Source organism: Eubalaena glacialis, chromosome 14, assembly GCF_028564815.1.
Source record: "Eubalaena glacialis isolate mEubGla1 chromosome 14, mEubGla1.1.hap2.+ XY, whole genome shotgun sequence".
Taxonomy (NCBI): domain Eukaryota; kingdom Metazoa; phylum Chordata; class Mammalia; order Artiodactyla; family Balaenidae; genus Eubalaena; species Eubalaena glacialis.
The window spans coordinates 62,438,328-62,457,937 of NC_083729.1; positions in this window are offsets into that span (position 1 = coordinate 62,438,328).

Genomic DNA, 19,610 nt, shown 5'->3' on the forward strand with positions numbered 1-19,610 from the left:
GTTTTGCATTTGTCTTTTAAAGTCTATTTAGGTCTTTCACTGGACATAAAAGTTTAATAAAATCTGACATTGTTTCATTTTATAACTTTTAGGTTTTAAGTTATGCTTAGAGAGGTGTTACAAATGGAAAGATTATGCAAGTACTCTCCAATATTTTAATGGTAAGATGCTTTACATTTAATTACTTAATAAAATTTATTTTTGTGTATGGTGTCAAGAAGCTATAGACACCATACTTTTTTCAAATGGATATCTACATATTCTGACACCATTTATTTAAAAGATTCTTCCTCTATTAATATGATTGCAACCTTTTTGTGTACTTCAAATACTTAGTTCTTTTTATATGTGTATGTACATCCATCTATTTTTACACTCTTTATTCTCTTTGATTAATCATTTTCTTGTTCTGTATCTCTGTCATACGATTTTTATTACTGTATTTTATAGTACTTTCTGATAGCTCATAAAACAAATTCTCTCTTTCTCTCTCTCTTTATTTATTTATTTTTTTTACAAAACTACAATTGATTTGCCATGTTCAAATGTTAAAATCACATTGGGTTTTTTATTGGAATTAAATTAAATTAACAGAGAAATTTGGGAAGAATTGACATTTTTACACAATTAAATCTACCCATCCAAAAACTTATTGTCTCTCCATTTATTAATTCAAATATTCTTCTATATCCTTTTTAAAAAGTATATAATTTTTTTGTGTGTGTGTGTTTTTTTGTTTTTAAATTTACTTATTTATTTTTATATTTATTTTTGGCTGTGTTGGGTCTTCGTTTCTGTGGAGGGCTTTCTCTAGTTGTGGCAAGCGGGGGCCACTCTTCATCGCGGTGCGCGGGCCTCTTCACTATCGCGGCCTCTCTTATTGCGGAGCACAGGCTCCAGACGCGCAGGCTCAGTAGTTGTGGCTCACGGGCCTAGTTGCTCCGCGGCATGTGGGATCCTCCCAGACCAGGGCTCGAACCCGTGTCCCCTGCATTAGCAGGCAGATTCTCAACCACTGCGCCACCAGGGAAGCCCAAAAGTATATAATTTGTTTCATATAAATCATATGCATTTCTTATTAAATTTGTTACTAGATATTTTGTAGTTAAGCATTCTCTTTGAATGAGTTGTTTTTTTTTTTAAACATTTTATTTTCTAACAGGTTGTTGTTGGTATTCAGGAAGCCCACCTGGCTTACAAGGAGTTTTCATCAAGACCAGAATTTAACTTTTGACAAATAACATTCTGCCATCTATTGAGATCATCGTGATTTTTTCCTTAATCTATTAACATAAATTAATGAATTGTTTAACATTGAATCAGCCTTGAATGTCTGGAATAATTAAGCTTGGTGTTTTTCTCTTTTGAAAGTTATATTGATATATTGAAATTTCCAATGATTTATTTAGGATTTTTACACTTCCATAAATTGGTTCATATTTTAGTGCTATCTTTTTGTCAGATTTTAGCATTAGGGTTAAATGAGTCTCATAAAATTGTTCTGGAAGGGCTTTATCTCTAAGTATAGATAAGAAATATTTGCCCTTTGGAGATCTGATAGCACTCACTTGTAAAACCATCTGGCCTGAGGTTACATATTTTATTACCTTTACACTTTCTTCTGTGCTTATTGATATTTTTAGGTCTTCTGTCTTCTCTTGAACTAATTTTGCTATTTATATTTGTCATGAAAAGTGCCCATTTCATCCAGAATTTCAACTTTACAGACATAAATCTATACATGACACTAACTTTAAGAAGTTTTTCCTCCATATATGTAATTATATCCACTTTCTTATTTATAAAATTGTGTATTTGTATTCTTTTTCACCCTTTCCTTTTTTTTTCTTGCCTGTCTTGAAAGAATTTTTTTCTATTTTATAAAACTTTTCAAAGAAATTCCTCAAGAATAGTAACCACATCTGCAGTGTTCGTCTCAGGATCCCCAGGGGTTTTGTGCAGTACCTGGCACAAATTTGGCTCACAATAAATATTTACTGACAGGGTAAATCAATAGAGTTTTGTTTTGGCTTTCTATATCAAGTCTTTTTTTCTTTTCTTTCTAATGCTTCAATTTCTTCCTCCTACTTTCTTTTGATGTTTTGTTGTTTCTTTTCTAGTTTCTGAAACAAAACTCTCAAGCAGTCCCTTTCAATCTTTTATTTTTAATAAAATAATTAAGACAATGAATTCTGCTCTGAGGGCAGCTTTGGCTTCACCTCATAAGTTTTTTTTTTTTTTTTTTTTTTTTTTTTTTTTTAAAAAGACAGGGGCGGAAGAGCGAATCCTCCTCGTAGAACCTGCGGGGAAGCCACTTTCGCACGCTTCCAGCACCTGGGCGACCGCTGGTCCCCGACCACAAGGCTAGCTGTGAGCCGCCCACGTGCCCGCGCCCACGCACCTCTGCCCGCCGCCCTCGCCCGCGCACACCGCCCTCATAAGTTTTGATATATTGTTTTCTTTGTTATTAATTTTTCAATAGAAAATAATTTTAAAATTGTTTCTAAGTGATTCCATTTTTAGAAAACTTTTTGGTTTTTAACAGTTATTCCTAGTTTTATTGCACTGTGGACAGTTTTGGAAATTTATTGAGATTTTTTAATGTACTTATATATGGTTAATTTTTGTAAATGGTTCACAGGTATTTGAAAAGATGTTTTTCTATATATTGGGTATAAAGTTCTATTACATACATTAAATCAAATTAATTGTATTATCGAAATCCTTTTGAACGTCTGTCCAATTCTGACAGAGATGTACTGGTACCTCCCACTATGGCTATGGTTTCATTAAATTCTTGCATTTCTAGCAGTTTATACCTTTCTATACTTAGCTTTCAAAGCACAAAGTTTCATTAATATTGGATATTTTCATTGATTATACTTTTTTAAAATAAATTTATTTATTTACTTTTGGCTGCATTGGGTCTTCATTGCTGTGAAGAGGCTTTCCTCTAGTTGCATCAAGTGGGGGCTACTCTTTGTTGCAGTGCGCGGGCTTCTCATTGAGGTGGCTTCTCTTGTTGCAGAGCACAGGCTCTGCATGCAAGCTTCAGTAGTTGTGGCTCACAGGCTCTAGAGTGCAGGCTCAGTAGTTGTGGTGCATGGGCTTAGTTGCTCCGCGGCATGTGGAATCTTCCCGGACCAGGGCTCAAACCCTCGTCCCCTGCATTTGCAGGCAGATTCTTAACCACTGTGCCACCAGGGAAGTCCTATACCTTTTATAAATATAAATTATTCCATTTTTTCCAATCTAATTTTTTGCCCTGAATTTATTTACTCTGATACTGATATTGCCATCCCTGCTTCTAATCCTTTTCCTAATTCCCTCTCTCTCTCTCTCCCTTTCTGGTACACATTCATTTCCCAATATATCTTTATCCACATCATTATTTTTCACATTTTATATCAGTTTGGTTTACATGTTTCTCTTATAGACAGCACAATACTGGATTTGGCTTCTACAACCAATCTAAGATTTTTTTTTTTCTGTAAATAGAGAATTTAACTTAGTTACACTTATTGTCATTTTTATGTTTGATCTCATTCCTGATATTTCATCTTCTAGTTTGTATTTATTAATAAGTTCTATTTTCCTTTCTTAAGTTTTACTGTATAAATTTTTGGTTCCTTTTATTCTGCAGTAGTTTCAAAGTCCTACATCCTATTACTATCTTACGATTTGTTATCTCTAAATTTTAACAAATAAATCTGAATAAAATATGCACCTTCATAAACAGTGTCTCAAAAAACAAAATGAAAATTTGAATATGCTTTTTAAAATTTCTTTCCTGTGTTTCCCTACTTCCCAGATTTTTACACTTATGTTTTTCTTCTTCTTATAATCCTTCCATAATACTTGCGTTAAAATTCCAAATCTCATTACTAACACATTCATTTGGATTACACTATTTCTTATATCTTGGATCTTCCTTTACCTGTATTTATTTTTCTCTGATTCATTTTCTGTTTTGTTTCTCCTCAGCCCCTCTGCCTTGCCCTTTCAGAAAGGGCATGCAGGTATTTTGACTTCTCTGTTCTAGAAATGCTTTTCTTTGTCTCTCACCTATGAACATCAGTTGGGCTGGTATAGATTTCCAGGTCACCATCATTTCCTCTAGTAAAGGTAGGTGAGTGATGGCTGCCAGGCTTCAGAGGTGGGGTTTGCCTGGGGTGGGGACTGACTTGGACCACAGTGGTTTCCTTTCAGGCTGGGTGGGCAAAGAACAGAGCAGGAGGCCAGAGTTCTCAGTAAAAGGCTCATGGCCGTAACAGTTCCCAACCTCATCTTCAAGTGGTATGTAGCCTGGGGGCTATAGAGTGCCTTGGCCAACAGCTGGGATGAAGAGCTCTGGGCAGCCCTGGAAGACCATTAGGTTTTTGCTGATAGCTTCCTGGCCTCCTACTGAGAGAACTTCAGGGCACACGTGTCTTTAGCAAAGACATTGATGTCAACAGGAAGAAGGAAAGGAGTTGCCACTGTGGGTGCTTTAGGGGATTTCACTATCTTTCAGATTCCTTTCAATTCTCCATATTTGTGGTACTGCTCAGAGTTTGTGGTACTGTAGCCCTGCCACACCCACTTTATTCTTCGGTCCACACTGAGACATGGTAAGGAACACACGTAAAATGAATCCACCACTCTCACCATGGAGAAGTGACCCAGTTTCCAGTCATGTCCTTTCAATGTGCCAGCAAGACTGTCCCGCCACACACCCCTGTTTGCTGACCCTGTTGCTGCAAGCACTGGATCCTTCGAAGTTTTGTAGGGAAGGCCACTCCTCTCACTTTCAGGGGCAATTTCTTCACCTATAATGCATGCTCACCTGTGTGCTGATCAGCTGTCCCTCCAACCTGACACTATCTGCTTCATTTCTTCCAGAAATTTCTATAAATGTCTTCTCTTTTCATAGCAGCCTCCTCTGTTTATCAGTGCTGCTATGGACTTTTCCTAACTCTTGTTCTCATTGGTCACCATCTCTCAATGGTCTCTCATTGGTCATTTCAGTGCCTCTTTGGGAGGTTAGACGTGCCATCCTGGAGCTGCTTCATGATGGTCCAGAAGGAGTACAGTACTCAGAGGGAGCTAGGGAGTGGGCACCGGGCTGGGAGACCAGGATGTACAAAGGTAAGCTGTATGAAAGTTCATGGCCCGTCACAGGGAGACAGGAATAGCTGGACCATTGGCATCATTGGCCGGTTGGATGGGTGTGGCCTGGGTCAGGGTTGGAAGATGCTGGTTGGCAGGAGCCAGATCCTGAAGAGCTGGCATATGATGCCAAAGAGTTTGAACTTTGTCCTGCAGACTCTGGGAGTTGTAGAAAAGGGAGTGAGGTAATTCAGTTTTGTGTTTTAGAAACATCACTGTGATGGCAGGGTGGAGGAGGTTGGATGGATGCTAAGAAGAAAGAGGTGGGGAGGAAACAACTGCACCAGAGGAAGGGAAGCAGGAGCTTCTGAGCATCTGAACTAGGGCATTGGCCCCAGACACTGACAGCACGAGATGGATTCCAGAGATAATAGGGAACTATAATCACTTGAACCTGGAGACCTATTGGATATGGGGGGTAAGGCAGAGGGTAGAGTCAGGGATGACTCAGAGATTTCTGGTTTGGGCAACTCAGAGGATTATGTTTCTATTCATCAAGATAGAGAATACAAGAGGAGAAGCCAGTTTGGGGGGAAGTTAATGAGTTCACCCTTGAACTTACTGCTTTTAAGTTGCCTGTAGAGTGACAATAGGTTGGGCCAACAGTTGGGTCTGGAGCCCAAGAAAGAAGATGTATCTGGGAGTCATTAGTGTGTGTGATAGTTAATGGCAACATGGATGGGATTGTCCTGGGAACATGCAGAGTGCGTAAGGCTGGCTTCATGGGTGTGTGACCACACAGAGCCCTGTGCTCAGAAGGGCCCCATGCTTGGTTTAATGCTCTGCTGTCGCCATCTTGGATTTCTTAATTTTCAAAGTAGGTGCCCCACATTTTCATTTTGCACTGGGCCCTGCAAATTATGTAGCAATTTTTGCAGGTAAGAAGGACAAAGATAAAATGTTCTGAAGCACGAAACTGAAAGGGGTGGGTGGTACAAGAGAAGCCTGTGCCAGGTGGGAGGAGATACAGGAGAGCTGGGTCGTGGAAGCAAAAGAAGCGACGACCCCATAGTGACCGTCATGCGGAGGAGTTCTTAACGACCTGTGAGGGGCTGGGAGCAGCAGCTGGCTCACACTGTTTGAGAACGAAAAGGACCAGGACATGTGGACAAAGAAAGTAGACAATACAGATTTCTAGTTTGGTGATACAGTGTGGAGAAAGATCCAGAATCAGAACACTTTTTACCTCTTCTCTTGCTGCTATTGTAGTTCAGACGCTCATCAGCTCTTGTCTGGACCGCAGTGTTCTCCTAACTCCTCTCCCTGCTTCGTCCTTGCCCTGATTGTCACGGTAGTTGTGCTGAAACTTAAGTCAGAACATGCCACACTTTTGCCCAAACCCATCAAAGTCTCCTCCTCTCAGAAGATTATCAAGTCTTTATTGTGGCCTGGGGTCAAGGACCTGCTGCTCATCTCCTGCCACTCCTCACTGGTCAGCTCCGGGCACACCAGCCTTCTTGAGTCCCTTCAACATTCTCAGCTTGCCACCAAGCTTTGCACTAGCCAGTCCCTCAGCCTGGGATGCTCTTCCACCATGGACACCCTGAGCACCTCCATCTCTTCCTTGAGCTTGGCTCAAAAATCTCCTCTCACATATACACACTACCAAATGTAAAATAGATAGCTAGTAGGAAGCAGCCGCATAGCACAGGGAGATCAGCTCAGTGCTTTGTGACCACCTAGAGGGGTGGGATAGGGAGGGTGGGAGGGAGGGAGATGCAAGAGGGAAGAGATATGGGGACATATGTATATGTATAGCTGATTCACTTTGTTATAAAGCAGAAACTGACACACCATTGTAAAGCAATTATACTCTAATAAAGATGTTAAAAAAAAAAAAATCTCCTCTCAGTGAGATCACCCCTCGCCAGGCTGTCTGTCCCCTAGGCCCCCTGCCCTGCTTCATCTTCGTCACAGCCCTTAGCATCACCCGATTTTGTGTTGTTATTTTTTCGCTTTTTTCTCTCCATCCCTTGGAGAGTAGATGCTGAGCTTTGTTCACAGTTGATCTGTTTGGCCGGACTTGTGGAATAATGGCCGCTCTGGGGACAGCTGGAGCTTTATGGACCTGATTTCCCAAATCAAAAATTAAGATATGTTGTCTAGTGATGAGGGCTATTCATTTGTTTGTTTGTCTGTTTGTGTATATACCTCTTTGTTTCACAAAAGGATTTAAGGCAGCTTATAAAGATGCATAAAATTCAGTGAGATGACATAAATTAGAAGCAGGTGAGAAAGAAAAAAATGAAAAAGCAAGGGTAAAGCCATAAAATGGAGCCAAGGATGGGACTAATACAAAATAAACATACCATAAACTTTGATCCATTTGCTAGGGGTGGGCCACAAATTTGGCTCTAAAACTTCTAACAGCCAGTGCCAAGATGAAACACGATCAGCTGCACAATTCCCAGGATCCTCAAGATTAAAGCAAACTACTTGCCTAGGAGAAACACCAGCATTCCTGATGTCCCAGAGAACAGAAAGAAATGTCTCCTTAATCTCTCCCCTCCGCCCCCAACACACACACACACACACACAGGACAACGGATAAGACAATGGGCAAAGCACTCAGAGGCATCTTTGCAGCAGGCACGGCTGTCAGCTTTGTTTCTTACATTCGTCAGTGGGGCATAGGAGAGTCTGCCTAACGTGAAATGCAGTTAGTTGAGGGGCTACGGATGTGAGGTTCGGTACAGCTACACGAGTTCCTGATGATCTGACTTTGTCCAGCGGTAGATGTCAGAGCAAATGATGGAGGGTGTTGTCTGCAGATCCCTAAAATGCTTTTGAAGGAAAGTGTCTCTGGGCCAGATTCAGGCAGACAGTGGGGACTTTACGTTCTCATGACTGGCCTTCCCTGAAGCCCTTCCAGGTGACAAAATTTTGTATAAGACCCAGTGAGCCGCCAGATGTCAAACTGGGGAAGGTTGGACATCTTCTTGTGAAAATCAAAGAGGCCCAGAAAATAATGATGGACTCAATGAAATATGTTGCGAGTGACTTGAGCCTGGGAACATGTTAAAGCAGAGCCAGCTAAACATCAACCCGCTTTTTTTGTGTGTCAGTGAAGTCTCCTGGATGCGTAGTTTTGAGCAGTCTCCTTCCTGCTAAACCTTCCAAGATAAACCATTCGTGAAGTGCAACCCAAGGAAGCTTGGAGGAGACCTGTGTGGGATGATTCACTGACATTAAAAGGCCAGGGATAGCACCAAAAATAATGATTTTGCTAATAAAGTATTTGATCTGAGGTCTTTCTTTCTGGCAACAATTAGATAGCAGGGCCAGATGTCTCCTGGGTCTGAATGCTGAAATCAAGCTGCCCCAGAAAATCTAGACTATGGGCTGCCAGGAGTTTGAACAGAGATGGGGTGGCCCCTCCCCAGGCCTGGGCCACACCCCTGATAAGGATCCCAGTCACCTCCCAGCCTCCCCTGGATGTTGAAAGTTTCCAAGATATCAAAGTGCCCCTCCTCTGAGTTCCCGGGAAGGAAGGCACTAGGCAAATAAAAACCAAGCTCTGGGTGAAGAGTTCCAGGAAGACCTGGATGGCAGGGCAGGCTCCAAGCCTGCCAGACCTCCACACCCCTCAGAGCCCCAGCTCCCAAAACCAAGCTCTCAGCTCTGGGACTAGGTCAAAGAAACGGGTTGGCAGTCCTTCTAGCATCTTCACTGAATCTTTCTTGACACGATTAAAACATTCTGTCAAATCCAAAAATATCGAGCACATTCACCAGGCTAAGTCTGATGTATCTGGAGCCCTAGGAAGCCCCGGGCTCACTCATGGCCACCTTTCAGCTTCCTGGCTCTGCCAGAGCTGCCTTTCAACCTCCAATGCCTTGTGCAGAATCGGCCCCTATGGGGGCTCGGCCCTCCCGCTCTCAGCTATACTGAGATAGCACCTGACTGCACTCTCTCCACCTTCTCACTCTTTCGCTGGCTCTTTGGGGTTAGTCATAATAGCCCCTTACTGGCAGGGCAGGAGATCTCCTGATCTGCCCCACAACCACAAGGAGGTGGGTGATTGGAGGCTAATTGTTATCTCAATTTTGCAAATAATCAGGCTCAAAAATCATCCCATGGTTTTCTCACAGCTATGCTACGAGTGAGTGTTCAGGTGGGCGACAGAGCTCAAAACTCCAGGCTCCCAGCCTGCAACTCACCACCCGCACCCAAAGCCAGCCACCTTTCAGGACAGGTCAGCCTCCCGCAGAGCCACTGGAGCGCACAGTGGACAGGGGCGTGTGAGGGCGGCCAAGGCGAGAGGGCGGACTAGGGCGGTCTTTGAGACACGATTGCCACCACATCTCCTGCTTCACTTCATGGTGCCAGGGAATGACCCAGCCAGAGGCAACTCAAGAGTTTTCCTATTGCAACCCTTCACTTTACAGCTGGGAGCACTGAGGCTCAGAGAGAGGGAGGGGAAACAAGCTGAGTGTTCCTACGCAGAGTGTCCATGCCACGATCAGAGCCGGGCGAAGTGCAAGACTCAGTCAGAATCGGGGGATGATAGGGATTCTCACTCACACACACATACCCCCCCTCCACCTCCCACGTGTCTGTGCCACCGTGTATGAGTCCTGGCTACTAGGTCTTCTGGGAAGAGTGTAGGGCTGGGCATCAATTCCTTCCAGCCTGGACAGCTGACCATCTGGATGGCCTTGGCCCTGCCCTTTAACCTTTGAGAGCCTATTCTCAGCCTTTACCATAAAGGAGTTGACCTGAATGAGTCCTAGGTCCTTCTGGCCTCAGTGTTCGTCATATGATTCCAGAACTTCCTTTAGGAAAGTAGTAACGTACTCGGAGATATGAGATGTGGCTGAGTGAGGTAGACCCCATGCGGGTCTGAAGGAACAGGTTAAGCATCGGATTGCAGTGGGAGGTGGGGGCAGGAAGGCTGCCTGGAAGAGGGCGGGAGGAGGAAGGACCCTGAGGGGAGAGAGGAGCAGGAGCCCTGGGCCAGGGAGAAGCCTGCGAGCGGGCTGAGGCCCGTGCGGGGCTCCACGCGGCTGCAGCCCAGGCCAAGGCCCCGGAGTCCTCGAATGGCCAGTCCCTTCTTCCTCCAGATGGAGAAGCCGAGGCCCACCTTTAACTTGTATCAACCCGGAATGGCTCTTGCCAGACATTTTTACAGGCAGGGTCTGGTCGTTGTTTCACAATCTACCTGTGCAATTGGGGTTGAGAGCCCCGGTTTGCAGGCCAGAAGACGGAGGCCAGAAAAGTGAAGTCAGGGCAGAACCGGGACAGAAGCTGGGATGGCAGGGCCTGGGCCAGTGGTGTCCCCACTGCGTGGCCTTGGCCCCAGCACACCCCCATCGTGACCAGACCCCCACGTCTCGGACTTGATGAACGCAAACGCTTAGCTCGCAAAGAGAGGCTTGGAATCTAAGACGGCTTCCGGTCAGAAAACCAGAAGTGTTCTGCCCCAAATGTCCACATTTTGTGTTCAGTACTAAACGCACCCACACGCTAATCTTTTCATTCATTTCACTCATGAAACCCCACTTGTAATGAGTTCCGTTTGTGCACCAGGCTCTGGGTTACATTGTAGCTTTACAGTTTCTCTAGGGCACAGGCATTAAAACTATCTTGCATGTTATTATTATGTTGCACTCAAGCATCACTGGAATGTCTAAACATTCCCAAAACCCTTGCATGAACCCCCAAAACCCTCAGGAAAAGCTGTGCCCTCGTCTCCTCACATCAGGGCGGGGAGCGGAGCCTGTGGGAGCTGGGAGGGGGATGGAGAGTGGGAGCCTGAGAGACCCGGAAAAGCAAGGAGGTAGTCGTGGGAGAAGTCCCCTGCCATCATTACAGAGGGTCTTAATTAAGATCCCGGGAATAGAGACAGCTGCTGTGAGAACCAGATCCCGCAGGGATGGCGAGGCTGCCCAGAGGTCCTGAGTGCCCAGAGGTCCTGATTTCCCACCTGTCATTAGGGAGTGGGAAATTGCCCCACAACAAAGCCAGCCAGGAAGGAATGTGACAGATGCCATTCACCTTAAAAACAGTGATGAAAATAAATGTCAGAGTCTGCCAACCATTGTGTGTGAAAACTCCTGAGGGGAAGGAGATTCCCCAGAGAGAGGTGAGGTGTGTCCAGCCAGGACTGCAAAGAGAGATGCCTGGATCTGGGAGCAGAGTCTTGCCTCAGGGTGGCGCTCTCGTCCCGGATGCACCTCTCCTGATCTTTTTTGACTTTTGGGCCACCCCTTTCTCCCCACTATCCCAGCACCCTGCCCAGTTACCTAACGTGGCTCCTTCGCTCCCTGCGGCTGCAGAGTCAGAGCCGTGGCAGGAGAAGCAGAGGTCAGAGCTCGGCCACCCCAGAGGCTGACACTGGGTCAAGGTCGTTTCCTGTCTTGGACCCCCTCATTTCCCTCTTCTGGAAGGCAGTTTATTTTCTCTCTTTTCCATTTGTGATGTAGATAATCTCAGACAAAAAAGTAACCTCTGAGCCAGGAGGGCTTCACTCTAGCATAATCCAGAGTGTGGGGAACCATGGCAGGTCGGCATTCCAGGCTCAGGACTTTGGCGGTGCCTGCCTGGAAAATGGATACTGGGGGCCAGATGGCCAGCCTTTGCCTTGGCGGTGTGCTGATGTTAGATGGGAGTCTGGCGGGGGTTGGGCAGGGGGGTTGTTGAACAGAAGCCTCTTTGTGCCAAGGCTGGGTCTCCACACTCCTCTGCTGATGTGTGAGGATGGTCAGTCCAGGCGCCTGTGTGAGCCTGCCTTAAGAGAAGGCTGAGGAACAGTGGCACAGAGACCGAGAGACAGCAACAGGGGCAAAGGGAGATCCAAAGAGCGTCAGGGCTGCAGGACGAGGGTGCACCAGTTGCAAAGCAGTCTTTACTGAGACACTGGTGCTTCCCAGATAGCTATCTCTTGGCACTTGACCTCCAAATCCAACACTGAGGGAGGCCAGCCTGTCCTCTCCTTCCCCGGCCCTTAACTTTGAATCCTGTACGCATCTCACGGCAAGTTCAAAGTGAGGTCCAATGACTCTTCCCCTCTTTTCAGAAGCAGATGTGGCCAGGGCTCCATTACAGCCTTGTGCAGGGGAAGATCCACCTCCCCAAGGGCGGGATTGCAGGTCTGTTTCTTGGCTTCTGAGGAAATTTTGTGATGTCCTGTCACCTCATCCTGGCCACAGACTTCAGCCGTCACAGAGGCATAGGGTGGGAGGGTGGTAGAGGCCCTGATAAACCTTTGGCCTATCTCATATCAATGTCAAGGGCCAGAGGAACTCAGAGAGGGATAGCGTGGTATGGACCAAAGGGGTCAGAGAAGGCTTCCTGGGGAAGGTGACATGTGAGCGAGCTGTGAAGGATGGATAGGAGTCAGCACAGAGCGAAGAGAACACCCTTTGCAGTGGCACCTGTGTGGACGGTGAACTGATGTTTGGGAGAACATACCTTCCTTGCGTCATAGGTGATGGAGGGAAAGTCATGGTGACAGAACATCTGTGTTCTGTGTTCCCTTGCAGTCAGAGGCTGCTCTGGGGTGAGGGGTGGATACAGTGAGGATTTGTATACAAAGCCTTTATGGGCACTCCATTTGGGTGTTTAAGTGGCTGCTCTTGTTCTAAGGGCTGGATCCAAGGAACTGGGGCCACAGGTATTGGGCTAGCAGGCTGCCATGCCCAGGAACTACTCTGGCATCATCCCCACCTTTTGGACTCTGGTTACTGGGATACCTCGTAGCCCGGGAAACTGGGCCTTCCTCCTTCTCTACATGAAGCACGAGGGAGGCACAGAGGTGTGGTTTGGCTGTAGCATGCAGGCTAGAAGTCTGACCTAAGGGGAATCGCCTGACAGGGGAAGCCTGAAGCTCACTGAGAGTTAAGGGTGGTCTCAGAGGCTTTAACGAGATCCTTGTCTGCTGGCGGCTGGTAGCCCGCTCCACACCTGTGAATCATGGAGCCCTGGTTCTGGGGAGTGGGACTTGGAAAGGTCAGAGTTTAGCTCCTCCACTTTTACAATAATGAAAATAATAATGATTACTACCACAGCTGACAGTCCACGGTCTAGGCACTGCTCTAAATGTTCTTCCTGCATTAACTCATTTCATCTCCTCACAATCCTATGATGTACGTGTTTTATCCCCATTATACAGTTGAAGAAACTAAGCAGCAAAGGCAAATAACTTGCCCAAGTGGCAGGATCAGAGTTTGAACCCTTGTTCCTAAGCTCTCTACACACCTGCCCGTCTTCAGATATCCTCCATTCAATCTCAACAGCATTTCCCAGAAGCCCGTTCTGTGCCCAGGTCTGTGTAGTCAAACAAGAGAACAGAACATAATGTGAAAACATCCGTGGTGCCACACAGCATCTAAGTGTTGAAGCGATGAAGTTTGGCGTGGAAGAAGATCAAGGGGTCATTTTCCCAAATTCTAAACGTGGCCCAGCGCATAACAAAGGGTTGAACATTGAATCAAGCTTCACAGGAAAGCCCGGGATGTGTGTTTCCACTAGGCTCCCAGGGAAGGTTGTGGTTACTCAGCAAGGCCAATATCTTGGGACCAAAGACCCCAGAGGGGCCTTTATGAAGGACTGAGGAGGGGGCCTGGCCAGGCCTGAGGGCTGGGAAGAGGCCACACATAGGGCAGGCAGCTTCGAACCAGAGCAGAGGCAGGAGCGAAGTGGAGGTGACCACCATCATCTTCCGGACCAAGTGACCATGAATGTGGCCACCTCCTCTGCATGGGAATTAGTGGGGCGAGGGGGCCCCCACGGTACCATGGTCTCAGGTTGGCACACACTAAGCCATGCTCTTGTCATCTCACCATCTCAGACCATCGTAAAAGAAAACAGACAGAGGACCAAGAGCCTTAAATAAATGTGCGGTCTGGACAACATCTATACATGAATCATTGGCTCTCTGATTGCCAGCCCACCCTTTGGCTGCTGGCCCTGTGAAGTGGTCACTGGTAGAGCCTTACAGAGATGCTCAGAGCCCAACAAATATGTAAGTCAGAGTTGTGTTAACCCTTGCATCCTCAGGACACAACTGTCAACTCTCCAAGTGTAAGCACACTGGAGGAGAAGAGGAAAGTAAATCAGCCATGCATCTGTGGTCACTCCCGCAGCAAACAGTCAACTACCAACACACTCCAAGTTTGTGTGCGAGACAACAGGGGCAACCGGGCCAGTATAATGGACCAGGCTTCCTGGCAGAGGACTCTAGAACCTACTTGACAAGTGGAATTTCCACTCCCATCCGGAGAGAATGGCGCACACAGGCATGATTAGCTCACCTCATTTTAACAATCCCAAAGTTTTCCCAGCTCAGAAATAACAGCTGGGCAAATCCCCAGCTGGGTGAGTGCGGGCAAGAGGGTGTTTGTGGTGGGTGGAGGCCCTGTCCTTTCCCTGGTAGAGAAAGCCATTTATGACCTCACAGGATGAAAGGAACCAGCGCAGGCCCACTGAGCTGTTATTATAACAATTATCAAGACCTATCATCTCCCTTTGGAAAATGTTCCCTTTCAAGTTGCAGTGCCCTCGTGTACCCTGGCTCACCACTGCTCGCAATCATCACCAGGTGCCCAGGGCAACTTATTAATAATGCTTTCTTCCTGACGTGGATAGACGTGATCTGTTTAAAGGGCCATAGCTTTGCCAGGAGCTCATTAAAGCCACTGCAAGGTGGTGGGGAGGGAGGTGTGCGTGTTCTCGTTGCTACATCCTGAAATAGCCTCCCCACCTCGCGTTCCGCCCTCCCCGCTCCCCCAGGCCTGGGGACTAAATGTGCCCATGTCTGTCTCTTGGGGGGTGTGTGTGGCTTTGATCCTGCTCAGCCCCCCTGCTCGCGAGCCCAGGATGGGGAAGGGAGGAAGACAAGAGGAATGTTTTCCCTCTTTTTTCCCCTGCTGGGTGACTCACCCCTACCATACCCCAGCTGCAGAAGCCTCCAAATATTTGGGTTTGGGGCCCCAGGGCAGGCATGGACCCTATTCCTTCTAGAAGTTGACTCAGGACCAGATTTCTCCTATCTGGTCTCTTTTTCCTGGATCCAGGCTCTTGGAAGGAGGCCTTCTTCTCACCCACCACCTCCCCCCACCCAGCCCCCATCTGACTGTTCCCACTGCCATGGGCCAGTGACAAAAACAAAAAAAAACAGTGACACTGGATTCTTGAGGAAATAATGTCAAACCTGCAGGAACTGAGAAACATCTTTTACAGCTTCCTCATCTTACAGATGGGCACACAGCAGGGGAGTGGCAGAGACGAAGTAGAATCTAGCTTTTCCATTTGGGCACGCCAAAGGACGGTTGGACTCCTGTGTAATTGCTTGGGAGGCATTCAGGCTTCACTTAAAAATGTTTTCGAAATGGGACACTTATTAGAAATGTCCTTTTTTAAAAAAAAAAATTTATTTATTTATTTATTTATTTATGGCTTATGGCTGTCTTTGTTTCTGTGCGAGGGCTTTCTCTAGTTGTGGCAAGTGGAGGCCACTCTTCATCGCGGTGCGCGGGCCTCTCACTATCATGGCCTCTCTTGTTGCGGAGCACAGGCTCCAGACGCGCAGGCTCAGTAGTTGTGGCTCACAGGCCCAGTCGCTCCGCGGCATGTGGGATCCTCCCAGACCAGGGCTCGAACCCGTGTCCCCTGCATTGGCAGGTGGATTCTCAACCACTGCGCCACCGGGGAAGCCCAGAAATGTCCTTTTTTAAAGCAAAAATGTCTTGAGCCCCTTCAGTTGCTAAGCCTCACACAAACACTATGAGATGGGTCTGAACATTATTCCCAGTTTAAAGATGAGAAAACCAAGCCCCAGAAAGTGGTGACGCTGGAACACAAACCCAGTGGGCCCCAGGCCTGCTTCCCTGGCACCATGGCTCCCAATCCTTCACGTCCCAGCGGCAAACGCTTTCAAGAAGAATTCCCACATCTCAATCTGCCTTCTCCCTAGGAACTGCATTGCTCTCTCTCATACCCAGAAGCACTCCCGGCAGCCCTCAGGTAGCCCGTCCCCTGGACGTGAGCTCCAGAGGACAGGCGGGGCCAGCCGTCTCCCAGAGAGCAGACCTGATCCGACAAGGCACGCAAAAGCAGTCTTTCTGTATCGCCAGGCCCAGGTTCCCACCCTACAGGGTCCTCTCTAACTCACCTCACTCACCATCTGGGTCGCGATCACTTTAAACTTTTTTTAAAAGGTCAATTCTGTCCTCGAAGAGAGCAGGAGATTTCCCGTAGGGACACACGCCAAAGAACGTACCACAGGCTCTCTTGGGTTTCTGAGCAAAATTTGTCTCCTCTGCTGGGCTCCCCTGGCTCCTCCGAAAGTCCAAGACCCAAGGCCTCCATCCAGGCCCTTGGTCTCCTTCTGTCTCTCTCAAGTGTAGAGGCGGCTCCCATCTCAGGTCTGGGGGTGTTGGGGGGGGCAGCGGGAGACAGGACCGTGAGATGGGAGGTGCAGGACAGGGCTGGGAGGTGTTCACACTCACGGAGACAGCTCCCAGGCGTGGGGAGGCAGGAAGGGGGAGGCAGGGGAAAGAGAGGAGCCGGCAGAGAGGGGAGGAGAAGGCCGGAGGCGAGGGAAAGAACAGCAGGCGGGAGGGCCCGGGGTCCCAGGGAGGGACCGTGTTGTGCTGTGTAAGGGGAGGGGGCACTGATCTCCTGTACCTGGGGCTGCAGGGGTGTCCTTGGGAATAGCACCCCCAGGTGAGGCCTGGGCCAAGCAAGTCAGAGAGGGGGTGAGGAGAGAGAGGTGGGGAGGAAGCCAGGACACAGGAAAAGGAAGCAAGGCACACAGGGAGGGAAGGGGGCGAGCGGGGGAGGCTGTGTGGGGCTGGGCCCTCATGCCACCCTTGGGAAAGGGTCCTTCCTTCCTCCAGGCTCACACTTGCCCTCACTTGCGGGGCCAGCAAGGGAGACCCTGGCAGACACGGCCCCCTTGCTTCACAGTTCGGGACAAAGGCAGGCTGTGACCACAGTGCCCAGAAATCCAAGCTCAGAGTCCTCTGCTCCCACAGGGCACAATCCCTGGGCGGGAACAAGGACATGGGGAGGCCGAGGCTCCAAGAGGCACATCTTCGTGCCTGTCGGTGGCAAGGTGCTTAGAACGGGGCCTGGGCACACGGCCGATGCTCAATGGGTGTCAGCTCCAGTGGCTGTTATTACAAAGCCGGGCTCCTCTGCTGCATCTGGAGCCCTCCCAGGGTGTGCCGTCTCCACACTTTCCCGGCCCAGACCCTGGCCCTCGCTCCAGGGGGCTGGGCATCTAGGAAAACCTGCCAGGGCACCAGCCAAGAGAGGTGGGAGGACAGATGGTGGGCTCCAGCTCCCCTGAGCATAGCCTGCCTGTGGGCTGCAGGGGGTTTGAAGGGAGGTGAGGCACTCTTTTGCCCAGGACCCAAAATGCACAAGACTCTTTAGGACTCAGATGCCTCCTGGGCCAGGCCAGGACCTGTGATACAAGGGAAAATCACAGGGCATTGGGGGAAGGCCGGTGTCCTTGAGACCCACCCTCGTGGAGTGCGATGTCGGCTCCCATTCCTCCCAGTGGAGCCAGTGAAGCCAGCACTGGAACCTTGGGAGGCAGGAATAAGGAGCACCCGGGGCTGCGTTTACCTTTCTCTTGGGAAGGAAGGCAGGATGGGGTGAAAAGGCACAGGCTTGGAGTGCAGACCCAGAACCGACACTCTTCCTGGCCATGTGAACTTGGGTAAATTACTTAACTTCCCCAAGTCTCAGTTTCATCCTCTGTAAAACGGATAGGCTGATACATTCCTGGAGGGATTAAAGAAGGAACCTGGATGCCAGCACCTGGCAGCTGTGGGTGCTCAACAAACACTGGTTGCTTCCTCTTCCCTGAAGGGGGACTGAGGGCCTCCCTTCCCCTAGTTAGTGGTGGGCGTGTTGATCAATGGTCACCTTGAGAGGCTGTGTTGAGGCCTGTCCCACTTGCAAGAGACTCAGTTAGGCAACCGGGCACCTGGATGTTCCTGAAGCTGGACGTCAGGCTGACCTTGGCCCTGCCCACAGACGGAAGGGCACGGACCATCCAGGACACCAGAGGCAGCATGTGATGGATGCAAAGTGTGGGCTGCAGGCAAAGGACAGCCAGGGCTGTCTTGTTCCCCACTGTCCGCCAACACTAGCACAGCCCCCAGGCTGAGGAGGTCAACACAGAGAGCCTTGTGGGCTGGGGTGGAAGAGGAGTTTGAGCGCAGGACTCCCTTGAAATGCAAGTTGTAAAATGTCAACATAATTATGAAAATGCAAACACAGGAATATTTGCGTATGGGAACTAATGATTTTTAATGATGATAACCAGCTTAGTTAAATCAAATTATTAGCTTTGACAATTGATGGTAGACAGGAACTTTCAGCTCGGTGCTTTGTGACCACCTAGAGGGGTGGGATAGGGAGGGTGGGAGGGAGTCGCAAGAGGGAGGAGATATGGGGATACATGTTTACGTATAGCGGATTCACTTTGTTATAAAGCAGAAACTAACACACCATTGTAAAGCAGTTATCCTCCAATAAAGATGTTAAAAAAAACAAAAACAAAAACAGGAACTTAATGAATTTGCTGATTGGTCTTGCCTGCTAAAAAGATACTACAGTCATTGGTCTAACCTAGATACATGTATCTGGGTACTTGGACAATGCCCCCAACACACACACACACACACACACACACACACAAACACACACACAGCTCCCCTGCCAGAAAGTATATCTCTCCCATCAGCTCAGAGGATCCTATAGGGTGGGGCTCTTCTCCCTCCATTACTTCTTGTGTTTTCGTTTCTGCTCTGCTACACTCTGTGCATGATTGCTGCTCAGGAGACAGTCCCTGGGGAATACAGGATTGCAGGGACAGAGTCAGGGAGAGGAAGAACGTTAAGAATTGGAGTCCTGCATCCAACACTTTTGCACACATTATCTCTTTTAACCCCAAAGGGACTCTTCTTACTATTATTCCCATTTTACAGCTTAGGAAACTAAGACACAGTGGGAGAGGTGGGTTGGTGGTGGTGGTTCACACAGCTGGTGGTAGGGGTTGAGCCAGGCTGGGAACCAAGTTCTGTTGATGGCATCGTCCCTTGTCTTCTCTTACTGTGGAAGGGACTTGGGGCCAGGAAGAGGCCCTCTTCAGCTGGGGGGAGCAGAGAGAAAAATCTCCCCGAATAAGGAGCTGGGAACCCACTGGTACAGGAAAAGGTATTTAGGGGCCATTCAGGAATGGGGAGCCAGACCTCAGGGCTCATTGCTGGGATTCTCTGTGAGCCGGAAGATGGAAACAAGGCCTCCCATCTCCAGAGACACCCTGGCAGCAATTATGTCTGCAGAGCTTCTACTAAGGGACATGTCAGAGGAGAAATCCTGGGGCTAGTTCAAGAAGATGTGCAGAGAGGACCCCCTACCCTGAAACACACACACACACCAGCATCAACCAGGGAGGGGTCTCACAGCTCTGGGGGCAGGGGTGCTGGGCCTACGGTTCTATG